The sequence below is a fragment of the Zootoca vivipara genome, chromosome 2, assembly GCF_965207765.1.
Source record: "Zootoca vivipara chromosome 2, rZooViv2.hap1.1, whole genome shotgun sequence".
NCBI lineage: Eukaryota > Metazoa > Chordata > Lepidosauria > Squamata > Lacertidae > Zootoca > Zootoca vivipara.
This window is the reverse complement of record NC_142584.1, coordinates 94,838,127-94,852,582: the sequence shown is the minus strand read 5'-3', so window position 1 is coordinate 94,852,582 and position 14,456 is coordinate 94,838,127. Positions and strand designations below refer to the sequence as shown.

The 14,456-nt window shown below is 46.4% G+C and overlaps 1 protein-coding gene across 1 annotated transcript in view; it reads right to left on the bottom strand.

Annotated features, from left to right (window-relative positions):
• FRMD4B (FERM domain containing 4B) overlaps positions 1-10,056 on the bottom strand; it is a 229,029-nt gene extending 218,973 nt beyond the window's left edge. Inside the window, exon 1 of the mRNA XM_035106673.3 lies at positions 9,736-10,056. The gene's annotated coding sequence lies outside the window, so the exon portion shown is untranslated. The remainder of the gene's footprint in view (positions 1-9,735) is intronic.
• Between the last annotated feature and the right edge of the window lie 4,400 nt (positions 10,057-14,456).

Genomic DNA, 14,456 nt, shown 5'->3' with positions numbered 1-14,456 from the left:
ACAGGCATGTTACGCAAATCAAGGCTGGAAAACATTCATTCCCCCTTCCCAGGGTTTGCTGTGCAGCACTCACGACCACCTCCCACCTCCTCTCCCAAATGCAAGATTTTGCAGAAAAGGAAGGAAGCAAATAAAGTTACGAGCATGTTGTGAAAGTGTGTTGCTTGCATCACTTATTTTAAAAAGCTATTCAAGGCCTATTGAGAATCTGGTGCATTCATCAACAACTGGTATTAAGCCAAGAAAGAAAGTGGGTGATGTGCAGAAAGCAAGGTCATATATAGCCAGAAGTGACTTTTATATACAATGGTGCAACATTTAACCTCTGCTTTGTAAGAGTGTAAGGATGTACACACCACTGAGCTTTCATTAGACAGTAGTTTATGATCCTGCTATTCCAGAAAAGGGAAAGAATGTACAGTACTAGGTTATTCTCTGCTCCTATGCCTTTTCAAGTTCTCATTGTACTATATCAGGGATGGGGAATATGTGGCCTTCCAGATGTTGCTGGACATCAACTCCCATCATTCTTGACCAAGCTGGCTGGAGCTAATGGGAACTGGACTCCAACAACTTCTGGGGGGTAACAGGTTCCCCACCTCTGGCTATACATGCTTCTGCTTTTAATGAGATGTTTTATATTGTTGCTAAGGCCACTTATGCATCCTAATGGATCAATATTTCCCAAACTTGGGCCTCCAGTTGTTGTTGGACTACAATTCCCATCATCCCAAAACCAGTGGTCAGGGATGATGGGAATTGTAGTCCAAAAACAGCTGGAGGCCCAAGTTTGGGAAACCTTGTGATGGATGGAAAAACTGTGTATATTGACTTGCATTATAAATAAAACAATTAATTGGTACTATAGATCCTAACATGGAAAAAGGCTTTGCCTCCCTGGTCCCTAACTTGTAAAATGGGATTATCTGGCACAAATCAGCCTGAAAGGCACCACCTTTGAGTCCTTTGATTTGTAGAAGTTGACAACAGCTACTCTCACCCACAACCATTCCTTTAATTCTACTGTGCAAATCCTTACAATAGAGTCAGTACCTGGAACTACAGGTGGGGTGATGAACCCAAGAGCCACATTCTTTCTTGGGGAATTTTCTGAGGGCCATATCTCAGTGGGCAACAGGGCCAGGGGCAAAAGTGAGCGGAGAAATGAATGCAACATCTACGTCCGTACAGCAAGATGGTTTCTGTACATGCCTCTCTCTATTCTCCATCCAGGACAGCAAGAACCATTGCCAGCCAGGACACATTCCAGCCAGGCAAAAACATTCGAGGAAGATACGGAGAAAGACCAGTCATGGGCATGGCTGAGAAGAGAAGGTGTGCCCTGAGGACATTCTTGAGGGCCAGGGAAAGAATACTGCAGGAGTCTCCAAACTAAGGCCGGGGGCCGGATGCGGCCCGCGCGAGCCAATTGTGTGGCCCCCGATGACCCCCGCTGCTGACCGCTCTTACCGGCGTGCTGCGGTGCGGGTGCCCATCAAGTTGGGCACAAGCTATTTTATGTGCTGCGCCGCCCTGGAAGTGCACCAGAAAGGACATTTGCGCATGCACAGAAGTAATTTCCGGCGGCGCCCTGCGCCAGAAAAAGCAAGTGCACACACGTATGGGAGCGCATTCCCCCACCCTCCAGGCCCGCCGTGCGATCAGCGCCGGAGGAACCGGCCCGAAGCCAGGTAAGTTTGGGGACCCCTGGAATACTGAGGGCCATGTTAAGACTGCATAGCTTCTGCATCCCGGATTACACCATGACTCCCTCCCCACAGCCTCCTGTTGAGAGCATATTTCAGTTTCCAAGCTAGTTCCGAAAACTATTTTTTCTTCTACCCCATAATCACTAGACCAAAGGCTGGAAGCCTATACCAACACACCTTCCTTGGACTACTGCAATGCGCTCTACGTGGGGCTACCTTTGAAGGTGACCCGGAAACTGCAATTAATCCAGAATGCGGCAGCTAGACTGGTGACTGGGAGCAGCCGCCGAAACCACATAACACCAGTCCTGAGAGATCTACACTGGCTCCCAGTACGTTTCCGAGCACAATTCAAAGTGTTGGTACTGACCTTTAAAGCCCTAAACGGCCTCGGTCCTGTATACCTGAAGGAGTGTCTCCACCCCCACCATTCAGCCCGGACACTGAGATCCAGCACCGAGGGCCTTCTGGCAGTTCCCTCATTGCGAGAAGTGAGGTTACAGGGAACCAGACAGAGGGTCTTCTCGGTAGTGGCACCCGCCCTGTGGAACGCCCTCCCAGCAGATGTCAAGGCAATAAGTAACTATTCTACTTTCAGAAGACAGCTGAAGGCGGCCCTGTTTAGGGAAGTTTTTAGTGTTTGATGCTGTACTGTTTTTAATATTCGGTTGGAAGCCGCCCAGAGTGGCTGGGGAAACCCAGCCAGATGGGCGGGGTATAAATAATAAATTATTATTATAAATTATTATTATTTTTCCTGCAGCTTTAACAATACTAACCTTGTCTACTGAGAAGTAAGTCCTACCGAATTCAATGGGGCTTCCTCCCATGTAAGTGTGGTTAGGATCGAGGCCCCAGGAAACTGAATCATGTCCCCGTTTCCTGATTCTAAAAACCTTGCTTTTCACTAAGCTCTCTCTGATTGTGGGCATATTTGTTCTCAAAGCTCCAATTAGGCTTCCTGAACAAACTGTATATAAAATTAATTTGGCCATGACATTCCCTCCTATGAAGCAACTTTTGTGTGTGTGTGTTTTACCGTACAGTAGTAAAATTATGCATATAATCTCCAAAAAATATAAATTAAACAAACTTATCAGTCACCCACTTGGAGATGACCTTTTTTTTGTAATCCTAGTCAATCTGTAACTTCCCTGCCTGCAGTTATAGGGCACCGAGGAAGCAATGTTAAAAAATCTCAATTAGGTTGTATTTGGGCGGAGGCCAAGTCTCGCTTTGTCACAGTACTTGAAGATACATCGTTCCAATTTCTATTTTCATCTTTTGGAAATAAATTTTGTCACTCCTTTGCACTTGTTTATTTTTTAAAAATACACAAACAGAATCCCAGGGAAGTGGAGATGTGCAAACTTCTCCACATCCTTCTCCTTTTAAATTAATACTTTATCAGGCGTGCCATTTTTATTTTAACCAAACAGATGCAATTTATTTAGCGCCTATTCCCAGCGTCCTGCTTCTCCAGACTTTCAGCATTCACAATTACAATCGAAGCCATGATTGTTAAAGTAGAAGCTCCTTGTCCAGGGGCAAGAGATCACAGATTAGCGCAGGCCTCCAGAAGTTGCTAGACTACAAGTCCCATCATCCTTGACCATTAGCCATGCTGGCTGGCGGATGGTGGGACTCCAACAACATGGGGTGGGGTGGAGACGAGCCACATTGGCTACCCAGGTTGGCAGATGCCAGAGACAAACTACGAGTGAAATCCTGTCTTCTTGAAAGAAAGCCCTTGAAATTCACCTCCCAGTGTGTGTAGAATGACAGCCCTATACAGTGGTACCTCGGGTTACAAATGCTTCAGGTTACAAACTCCGCTAACCCAGAAATAGTATCTTGGGTTAAGAACTTTGCTTCAGGATGAGAACAGAAATCGTGCTCCGGCGCAGTGGCAGCAGGAGGCCCCATTAGCTAGTGGTGCTTCAGGTTAAGAACAGTTTCAGGTTAAGAACAGACCTCCGGAATGAAATAAGTTCTTAACTAGAGGTACCACTGTACTGGCTATAGGCAGGCACCCTTGCTGTAGTGTTGCAGACAACTGCCAAGAGCATTTTTATCTCAACATGCCCACCCAAACATATTATTTAGTTATTTACGCTCGTTTTAGAAGATTTACTGATAGTATGTGTTCTGTTGATAATTATCAACGAAAGCTCATGCCTATGACAAACTTAGTTGGTCTCTAAGGTGCTACTGGAAGGAATTTTTTATACTTACTATTTAACAGTTTTGTGGATTTAAACTGTTTTATTGATAGTTTTGTGTTAAAGCTATTCGTAAATCTGAACAAATAAATGCATCTAACACTTTTTTAAAAACTTATTATCAAATGAGGTAATGCATACTTTTCATTGCATAATGTAGTTCTAGGCTGTTGTCACTTATACTATAGTAAACGCCCCCCTCCCTATTTACAGTTTTCTTTGTGTACATAAAAAGCACTGGATACTTTTGCCACTGGGATTTTTTTTTGTCCCAGACAATGTTAAAGTATCAGTGATGGGGTGGTGTTTGTTTCCCCCCCCCTCAAAATGCCATTAAGTTTTTGAAACAAAAACAGATCAAGGAAAACAGGCAATTGCCCTTGGTTATGTCCAGGGACCCCACCAACAAACATTCTAATTTGCTTAGGTTAGTAAATTCTCTGAAAGAAGCATTCTGTGTCAAGTTTCTTTGCTTGAGCTGAAGATTTAAAAATCAATAATATGAAAAACCGGAAAAGGTCAAAAATTATGCTCTGCTAGGTTCTCTGGAGGAGTTTGGCCAACTGCTATATCAGCCCAGCATAGACAGAGGCAAATTTAGGGGAGGGTGGTTGGCAAAATCATTTATCAAGAGAGAGATTGTATCGGAGAATTTCTCTCCTCCTCCTCACAACTTGTAACTGTATTTTATCTGAAGAGATCAAGGAATCATTGTGGATGGTGAAACCACAAAGCAGGGCGGGGGAACACAAAACGATAATTGAAACCGCAGCATCTCATTGTGCTTTCAGGTCCCATTCTTGATTGTCATCTTTTTTCCAGGAGTGCTCAGCATTTCAGTGCACTCTTAAGTATTAGCGGTAACTCTTTTTTTTTTTTTTAAGTTTACGTCGTTCTATTTAACTCACAACAATTACTTTTTCCGAAGTAGAAAGCACCTTGGCAATATAATGCAAGGGGGAGCTGTTTCCTTATTTGCTTGGGTTCCGGCAGAAAGGGGATTTCTGTGACACTTATTAAAACAATGGAAAGTAAGGTAAGAGAGTAAACTAAGAAGCATCTTTTGAAGATTCCCGTATTTTTAATCATTCTTAAAGGGTGTTCATGTGTAGTCTGTGAATCACGGAGACTGCAATCCCACATAGTATTGAGTGCCACAGTGCAGACATAAAGCTTGCCATCTCTGTAAAAGATGAAGCCATAGTTTCATCCAAATGCTTTTTTATTTTGTATTTTTAAAAAGCTTCAACTAACAAACTGGTTCCGCTTCTGCATTCAATTATTTCAAATTACTGGCCTGGCTGATGCTCTGTTTAATTAGCGCCCAGATTGTGTACCCCCGTTTCTCTTTATCAGTTTAAATTAGAACAAAGTGGCAGGGAGCCATTCCATGGGGACTTAAACAAGGTTTGCAAATGTCTCTCTATTCATCATGCATCTGCCTCGCTCCACTTTTCATCTGCGCACCAAGCTTAATTCTCCTGGCTCAGTCAGGTGAGGGAGGCCAGAGTTGCTGGCCGAATCTCTCATTTGGCCAAAGCCCTCAGCAGAGACCAGCACAAGGTAGGAAGAAGAAGGAAAGAGAAAACACTGGTAGACATTAATATTTTCAGGCAATGGCAGTGAAACGGAAGCATGCCGAATGCAAGGGATCATCTGGTGATTATTATTATGTGGGCAATTTATATACTGCTTCATATTTCAAGGAAAAAAATCTCTAAGTGGCCTACAATAGCCTAGAAATAATCACAAACAAAAGTCAATTTCAAAAAAGAGAGTCATAAAACACCCACATTTGGAGCAGCACAGATAACAGATCAGATATCTACTTAAGCATCAATATAAAATGAGACAACTAAAATATGTTCCGTTTGCCAAATTCAACCAGTTTGAAGTTAGTAATAATATTTGGAAATAAATAAGAAAAGGTAAATTTAATCCTGCAATCCTATACCCACTTCCTGAGAGCAAGTACCATTGAACTCAATGGGACTTAGTTCCGAGCAAACATGTGGAGGCTTACACTGTAAGGCTGCAGTCCTATACACACTTACAAGGGAGTAAGTCCTGTTGGACACAATGGAACTTACTTCTGAGTATACATGAACAGGATTGCACTGTAATCTGAGGCGGCAAGAGCAAACGGGCGGGTAACTTCACTTCCTGCAGTGAGGGAACCACCAGAAGACCCTCAGAGGAGGACCTCAGTGTCATAGGCTTGTTGTAAGGATATATATTAAAGATGGTTAAATAGGTTTAAATGTGAAGGGTTGTGATTTGGGGTGAGCAGCTGTGGAATGCAATACTGAAGCGTGCTATGACCACACATGTGATTAGGAGAGAGATAGCACAGAAAAGCAAAAAGAAGGGAAATGGACACAGAAAACAATGCAGGAAGAGGGACTATTGCAGGAAACTGAGGGAGGAAACGCACAAAGGAAAGGCAGTACAACCAACGCCACAAAAAAGCTAGCCAGATCAGAACTTCAGTAAAGTCAGGATCTCATGTTGGTAGGTTTTATTTCTAGACCTGCTCAGCATCTGCAGACCCACAGAACACAATAGAGAAATAGCATGCAACCATTTGCACATCAGCACAGAGCAGGGACGCGGGTGGCACTGTGGGTTAAACCACAGAGCCTAGGGCTTGCTGATCAGAAGGTCGGCGGTTCGAATCCCCGCGATGGGGTGAGCTCCCGTTGCTCGGTCCCTGCTCCTGCCAACCTAGCAGTCTGAAAGCACGTCAGAGTACAACTAGATAAATAGGTACTGCTCTGGCGGGGAGGAAAACAGCGTTTCCATGTGCTGCTCTGGTTCGCCAGAAGCGGCATAGTCATGCTGGCCACATGACCCAGAAGCTGTCTGCAGACAAACGCTGGCTCCCTCGGCCTATAGAGCAAGACGAGCACCGCAACCCCAGAGTCGGTCACAAATGGACTTAACTGTCAGGGGTACCTTTACCTTTACCTTTACAGAGCAGCGCAGTTGGGCTTTAGCTTCCTTAGGGGGAAAGGTGGAAAACGTTGCTGTCAGAGGACTACTGCAGCTGTCTACTCAGAAGGTCTACTCATTGTGTTTCATAGTGCTTACTGCCTGTGCTGGACAGTGTGTGTGTGTGTAAAAACTTTCCTTGGACCACGTGTTTGTAGTCACTCACTTGTTACACATTAAGCAGGCACAATGTGTGTACTCCTGACTAAGTTGGTTATCAAGTACTTTTCAAAATCAACGTTCTTGTGCAGCACCATATCCACATACAGTCACAAGTATGTCCCAGTATAAGACTTATTCCCAAGTAAGTGTAGGTAATATTTCAGCCTAACGTTGCACACTTGTGTACACCTGGAAGTAAACTGAATTGAGTTCAAGGAGGCTAACCTAATAGACATTGCACTGAAAGGGAGTCTTTCATCACAGAGGGGTTAACATCTACGCATGTACACCCACATAGGAGTGTGTAGGTTGTTAGTTTCTCTACACTCTGTAGACCACCTGTGGCCCTTCCGATGTTGCTGGAATATACCCCCTATTATTCCTGAACCCTGGCTATGCTGCCTGGGGCTGATGGAAGTTGGAGCCACAGGTCCCCCCCATACCTGCTGTACAGGCTATAGAAAAGGGAGATGGTCTGCTGCCTGATCGTTTTGTCTTGCACGTTTTATTAGGCTTCAGGTAGAAATGTTTTTGAAGCCTTTTCAGGCTTAAATACTCCTTATTAAACAACTTTTTCAGAACTTCCTACGATGTGTATAACACCAAATATAATGCTTTCATTTTTTGGAAAAATGCTTGAATTTTCTGACCACAACTTAGCTTACACACTACTATAATTATTTATTAAGTTTAATAAAAAAAATTAAAATCTCCTCACATTGTGAGTGTAATTAAAGTGTAAGTAACCACTTTGATTATTCATCTTTTAAAAAATGGATTGTTTTTAATACAAACATAAGTAACAGGTGTGGGGAACTGTTGTCCAACAACCCCCCAGGGGGCACCACATCTGGTTAATAACCACACCTGGTTAATACAAATTGCAGGTGCCAAGCTCCTTCCTAAAAAGTGGCATTCTCCTTTCTATCACACACAGAAAGGATGTCTCTCCTAAGATTGTGCCTATCACTGAAACCACGTGGGCGCATCACCCAGAGAATAAAATACGTGTCTGCCTTCAGAAATACCATATTTTCCCAACTGCAAATTTAAAATGGATAGATTAGTCCATTACTCCACTGAAACTCATATAATCCATCCACCCATCAAAATCTCTTTAAAACACCCCCCCCCCATTTTTCTTTCTTTCTTTCTGATCTTTAATCTTGCCCAGCAAAATGGAACTCCAATGGGAAGCCAGGGCAGCACTACAGCACTTGTGAGCTCAGAGCATGTGGGGGTGGGGTGGGGAGGGGAAGCAGCCTCTGGGCATTTCCTACTCCTGATAAGAGAGAGCTTAAGTCCCACAGATAAGAGAATGTTCTTGGAAAGTTAACCCTGACTCTCTCTCTCTCTCTCTCTCTCTCTCTCATCCCTTTTACAAGTTTCCCCCCAAAAAACAAATCAGTTGAATGCTGGAAAGCTTGGAACTCTTAGAACGGGAGACGCCTCTACTCTTCCAGAGCCCAGATTTGCACCCAGGGAGCTGTCAAGGGAGTTCCTCTCTTCCTGCCTTCTTTTGACAGAAGCACCCCAAGCCAGAGAGGTCCCTGAAATCCGTGTCAGTGTCTGTCTGTGTGCATGAGAGACAGAGGATACCACAAGCCTTGCACCTGAATCTGCAATCCTCTTTGGACGCTTGTCTTATCATAACACACCTCTTGTGGGTTGAGCAACTGACAGCTTGAAGAGATTCCCTTCTAAGCAATCGCATCTGTCCTCATTCACCCCTCCCTGCCCCCACCTCTCCATCCCAAACCAAAGAATCCGGCTGGTCTGAACAAGTTCCCTCCATTCTACGTTTAAGTGCTCCTTCAATCCCAGCCTCGGGGCTCGAGTCCACATGCAGCTAAGTAACTCCTTTCCTGCTCAATGAAACATCTCTCGCTCGCTCTCCATTCACTCTTCACAGATCGCTCAGAAGAACAAAGCACAAGGGTTGTGTGCTTTGGTTGTTGGGCTGTTGTTGGTTTTTTTTTGCACGTTGCAAATAAAATAAAAAAGAGGGAAGGAGAGCTTTCACAAATCCAAAAGGAAAAAGGAGGGGGGAGGGGGGGAGAGAAAGGCAGGGAGGGGAAGCCACACATAATATGATAATCCACACGCCCAAACTTCCAGCCGGGCTCGAGTGTAGCCTCGGGGTCCCCGCAGCCAGACACCCTGCCCTAGTCTCTGAGCTTTGTTCCTGGGAACACCCAGACGCGGGGAAAACAGCCCGGAGGATTAGCTTTCGCTGGCTGGCTGGCAGGCAGGCAGGGAGAAAAACAGGCCGGCGAGCGAGGGAGCCTTCCTGCACCAACGCCGCCCTCCTGGCGCTGCTGGGCGTGAGCGCAGCCGAGGAAGCGTCGAGCGGGCAGCTTGTTGCGACTGACAATGGCTATTACTGGGGCTCCCGGCTTCCTGCTGCTGCTGCTGCGCTCTCTCTCTCTCTCTCTCTCTCTCTCTCTCTCTCTCTCTCTCTCTCTCTCTCTCTCTCTCTCTCTCTCTCTCTCTCTCTCTCTCTCTCTCTCTCTCTCTCCGCTGCAGATGGAGAGAGAGAGCACAAGGCACCCCATCCCTCTCCATACTCGCGGAGGGGCGCGCATTCAAAGACGAGACAACAATGCGTCCCTCTCGCCCGCTCCCCAAGACAGCGGGGAAAACGCGCCTACCTTTACGCTCTCGTCGCGGCTGCTCGCCTCGCGGCCAGGAGACGCGTCCGTCCCCACTGCAGGGGCAGGAACTCCGCCGGTGCCGCTGAGTTTCGCTTCCCTTCTGAGCAGCACGTGAGAAAGCGGGCTACTCCGCCCGCCGAAAGCCTCTCCCGCAACCTGGGCGACTTGGCTGGCTGCCGTGCTGATTTCCCGGGCGCTTCGCCTCTGCCGCCGGTCGCCCTCTCGCCTCGCTCGGCCGCTGCTTCGCCTATGCCCTGGCAGCCCGAGACGCCGCCGCCGCCGCGGATGCTGCTCCTGCACGCTCGGCGGAGATGGCACAGCCCTGCGCCAGAGAGAGAGAGAGAAAGGAGGGAAGGAAGGAGGGAGCGAGGGAGGGAGGGCTCTAGCGGCCGGGAAAGGGTCCCGCACGGCGCTCGGCGCCTGGCAGAAAGCGCCGCCGCCGAGGGAATAGGCGAGAGGCTCCCCGCGGCTCGCCAGGGGGAGGAGGAGCCCCACTCTCCTTCGCCCCGTCGATCTCCAGCAGCCTGGAAAGGCAAGTCTCGCCCACGTGCAAGTTGCGGACTTGAGCGAGGACTTGGACCGTCCGGAAGAAGCGCTGCGCTCAGACAACTTTCCGGTGGCCTCCGGTGAAACTTTTCCTTGGGATTGGGTCACACACGTGAAGGCAGGTGGTAGTCAGCTTGGTGGTTGCCTGCTCTCACCCCTAGACCATTGGCCATGCTGGGAGTTGGAGTCCAAAGACATCGGCGATGCATTATGGTGCAACTACCGTGTAGATTTCGCTGGACTACAACTCCCGTCAACCCCGACCATAGACCATGCTGGCAGAGTTTGATAGAAAAGGGGACTCCCAACATGTGGAAGGCACCGCATTGACTATCTCTGGGGGGGGGGGGGAGAGACATGCACACAGGCAGTACGCTAAATAGGCTCTGCTCACTTGCACCATACACAGTCCCCCACCCTGGTTGCGAACATCCCATACATTTAAAGCACCCACTCCTAAGATTCCTGGGAACTGTAGTTTGCGTCCCACAGAGCTACATTTCCCAGCACCCACACAGTTCTCAGGATTCTTTAGCCATATGGTGTGTACATAGATTCTGACCACAAGTGGGTTCACAGGTGCTCTGCTCAGAGATTCACATGAATGCAGGGATGTTGAGAGTCATAGAATCATAGAACTGCAATGCAGGAATCTTTAGCCCAACGTGGGGCTCGAGCACACAAGCCTGAAATTAAGAGTCTTATGCTCTACTACCAAGTTATTTGCAGCAGACATGGTCCCCCCTCAACAACCCTGCATAGAAAAGAAAGGTTCCACATCCCTGGCCTAACTGCTCTACCAAAGGTGGGATTTGGGGATGAAATTGAGGAGGACACTGTACAGCACTGTGAGTGCATTGTTCCCTTCCCAATATTCAGGGACATCCCACAGCTCACTGGTAGAACACATGCTTACAAGGCATCTCTTCCCATCTTCTGGTTGTTGTTGTTTAGTCATTTAGTTGTGTCCGCCTCTTCGTGACCCCATGGACCAGACCACGCCAGGCACTCCTGTCTTGCACTGCCTCCCGCAGTTTGGTCAAACTCATGTTCGTAGCTTCGAGAACACTGTCCAACCATCTCGTCCTCTGTCGTCCCCTTCTCCTTGTGCCCTCCATCGTTCCCAACATCAGGGTCTGTTCCAGGGAGTCTTCTCTTCTCATGAGGTGGCCAAAGTATTGGAGCCTCAGCTTCAGGATCTGTCCTTCCAGTGAGCACTCAGGGCTGATTTCCTTCAGAATGGATAGGCTTGATCTTCTTGCAGTCCATGGGACTCTCAAGAGTCTCCTCCAGCACCAGAATTCAAAAGCATCAATTCTTCGGCGATCAGCCTTCTTTATGCTCCAGCTCTCACTTCCATACATCACTACTGGGAAAAGTGGTAGGGAGTCCCAAACCTCTGGTAGGGAGTCCCAAACACTAGAGAACAATTGCTAGTCAGTGTGGACTGTAGACAGTACTACTGACCAATGGCCAGACCCAGTAGAAAATGACTTCCTAAGTTCCTGTGCAATGTTATCTTCCAAGCTGCCACACTTTGAGGAAGGATGGGGGGGAATCTAATAAATAAGAGATCAGGGGGTGTAAATGCATATGACTGTGAACAAGCATGGAAACATCCAGGTCCAAAGGGAGTCTGTTTCAACATGATGCCACCATGGGAATCCACAAGTAGGCAGTTGACTCCCATCCAGATCAACCTAATTCCCAGATTCCTAGATTCTCTTAGAAAGAGAGAGAACCTGATATATGAGATCATGTGGTGCAGCAATAAAACTGCTAGTACACTTGCAAAGCTAAGCAGGGTCTGGTATGGTTTCAACATGCTGAGATTTCTGCATTGCAGAGGCTTGTATTAGAGGGCTTTTGGGGTCCCTTCCAACTCTATGATTCAATGACACTAATTTTCTAATTTTTGTGTGAGGGATGTCATCTCTGTTCACGCATTCATTCTAATTGGAATGATACCTATTAAATACTGTCATGTGCTGTAAGGTAAGGAAAAGCCATTGCATGTCAAATACCGTCTAGCAGCTATCTGCCAGAAATGTACCGGTAGTTTTGTACACACTACTGTTATTGCTGCCTTTAGCAACAAATGGCATGTTCCTGCAGCTGCTACAGGCTGCGATGGCTTTGCGAGCAAGAATTTATGTCATTGAAGTACACTAAAGCCAAGGCAATTGTTCTTACCAGTAGGTTGTCTACACGCATCCTGTGACTGTCCACTCAGAAGTAAGGCTCCCTGAGTTCAATGCAACTGCTAGGTAAGTGTGCATACAGCTGTAATACTTGCCTGCAGTCCTAACCCCATTTACCTTGGGAGTGAGCCACACTGAATTCAATTAGACTTAATTCTGAGTAGACATGTTTAGGACTGCACAGCTAGAATGATCTGGCCAGGAATGTAACTTATCGTAGGGTGTGATCACATATAGTGGGATCATGTCCCTAAACACATACCCTACCAAAAGTACAATTCTGTACATCAGGCCGTAGCTATGTAGCAGAAGGAGAAGGGAAGGAGGGCCACTATCTACTTGGTTGAAAAGCCAGGCCTCTCTCTCCATCAATTGTCACCATGATGCAGCCAATCCATCAGGCTACAGCAGAGGAGGAAGGGAAGCAGGGCCACTCCATTCATTAAGCTGAAAGACCAGCAGCTTTTGGCTGTTTTGCTCCTTGAACTCGTTCCTTCCCTGCTAGTGACTGAGCTTGCTTTCCTCCTCCTCCCTCTTATTTATTTTCCTTTCGTGTTGCGCCTTTTAGAGCATAAACCTAAATTCAGGGACTGTCTCATTGTTGATCTCTGAGAGCTATTTTTTGCTGAAGAGCACGTTGAAAACCCTTCAGTTTTACAAGTGCGTCCATGTGCTCGACATTCTGCTGTTACATCACAAAGTAGTACTCAGTATTATTGGATAATAGTGCCATCTTTGATGTAGGAGTCAGTCGCTGAACAGTGTGCTGTGGATACACTGTGGTTATCAACTAGACTCCAGCAGATAAATGGTATGTTTGCAATGTGGGCATTTATTGTGGTATTCAGCTGCGAAATGATAGGTCTCAAATTTCCCAGTACTTATTATCTTGTCAGTCTGGCAAGTGAAAATTTAAGAAATAAGGCAGTACCAAGATGGTTATAAGGAGGACCACTACACGCATTATGATGGCTCTAGAGAAGGTTCTGGCTTCACTGGAGGCAGGGGCAGTCTTATAATAAACTTGAATGAAGGCAGAATTTTATCTTGATTCCACATTAGTTAACGTAATAGACAAGGAAAAGATCTGCAGCTCAGTGTTAGAGCATCTCCTTTGGATGCAGAAGGTCCCAGATTCAATCACTGGCATCTGTCTGAAACCCTGGCGAGCGGCTGCCAATCAGTGTGTACAATACTGAGCCAGATGGACCAATGGTCTGACTCGATATAAGGCAGCTTCCTATGTTCCTGTTTTCCAAAGTGTGGCCTGAAACAAAACATTACAGTGTGGAGTTCTCCTATTCAGCAAATTTGCAGACTTCTACTTTTAACTATGGATCACTATGAATGATTACTCTCATTTTACATACCCATGAAAAAGAGGGCATGTCCTGGAAAAAGAGGACAAATATGGCAACCCTATCTAGATTCTTAAAAGACTCAGGGAACAGGTGGATGGCACAAATTAGTACAAAGTGTGCATATAAAGTTGTACCTTGGTTTTCAAACAGCTTAGTTCTCGAACATTTTGGCTCCTGAATGCTGCAAACCCGGAAGTGACTGTTCCGGTTTGCGAACTATTTTTGGAAGCCGAACGTCCAATGGGGCTTCCATGGCTTCTGATTGGCTGCAGGAGCTTCCTGCAGCCAATCAGAAGCCACACTTCTGATTTCCGAATATTTTGGAAGTCAAATGGAATCTGTTCCATTCAACTTCCAAGGTAAAATTGTACTAATTTGTATAAATAAACTTTCAGAAGGAAATCAGCCCCATACACACACACACACACACACACACACACACACACACACACACACAAGGTTTTAAGAGGACGGGGGTTGTCCTGCTGCCAAAGACCAGGGACTTGGACCCTATGAGTCATCCCCACACAACTGCTACTTCAGACAGTCACTCAATAGCCAGTACAATATGTAGAGCTTCAAGGGGGGGAGGAGGTAGGAGGACCCTTAT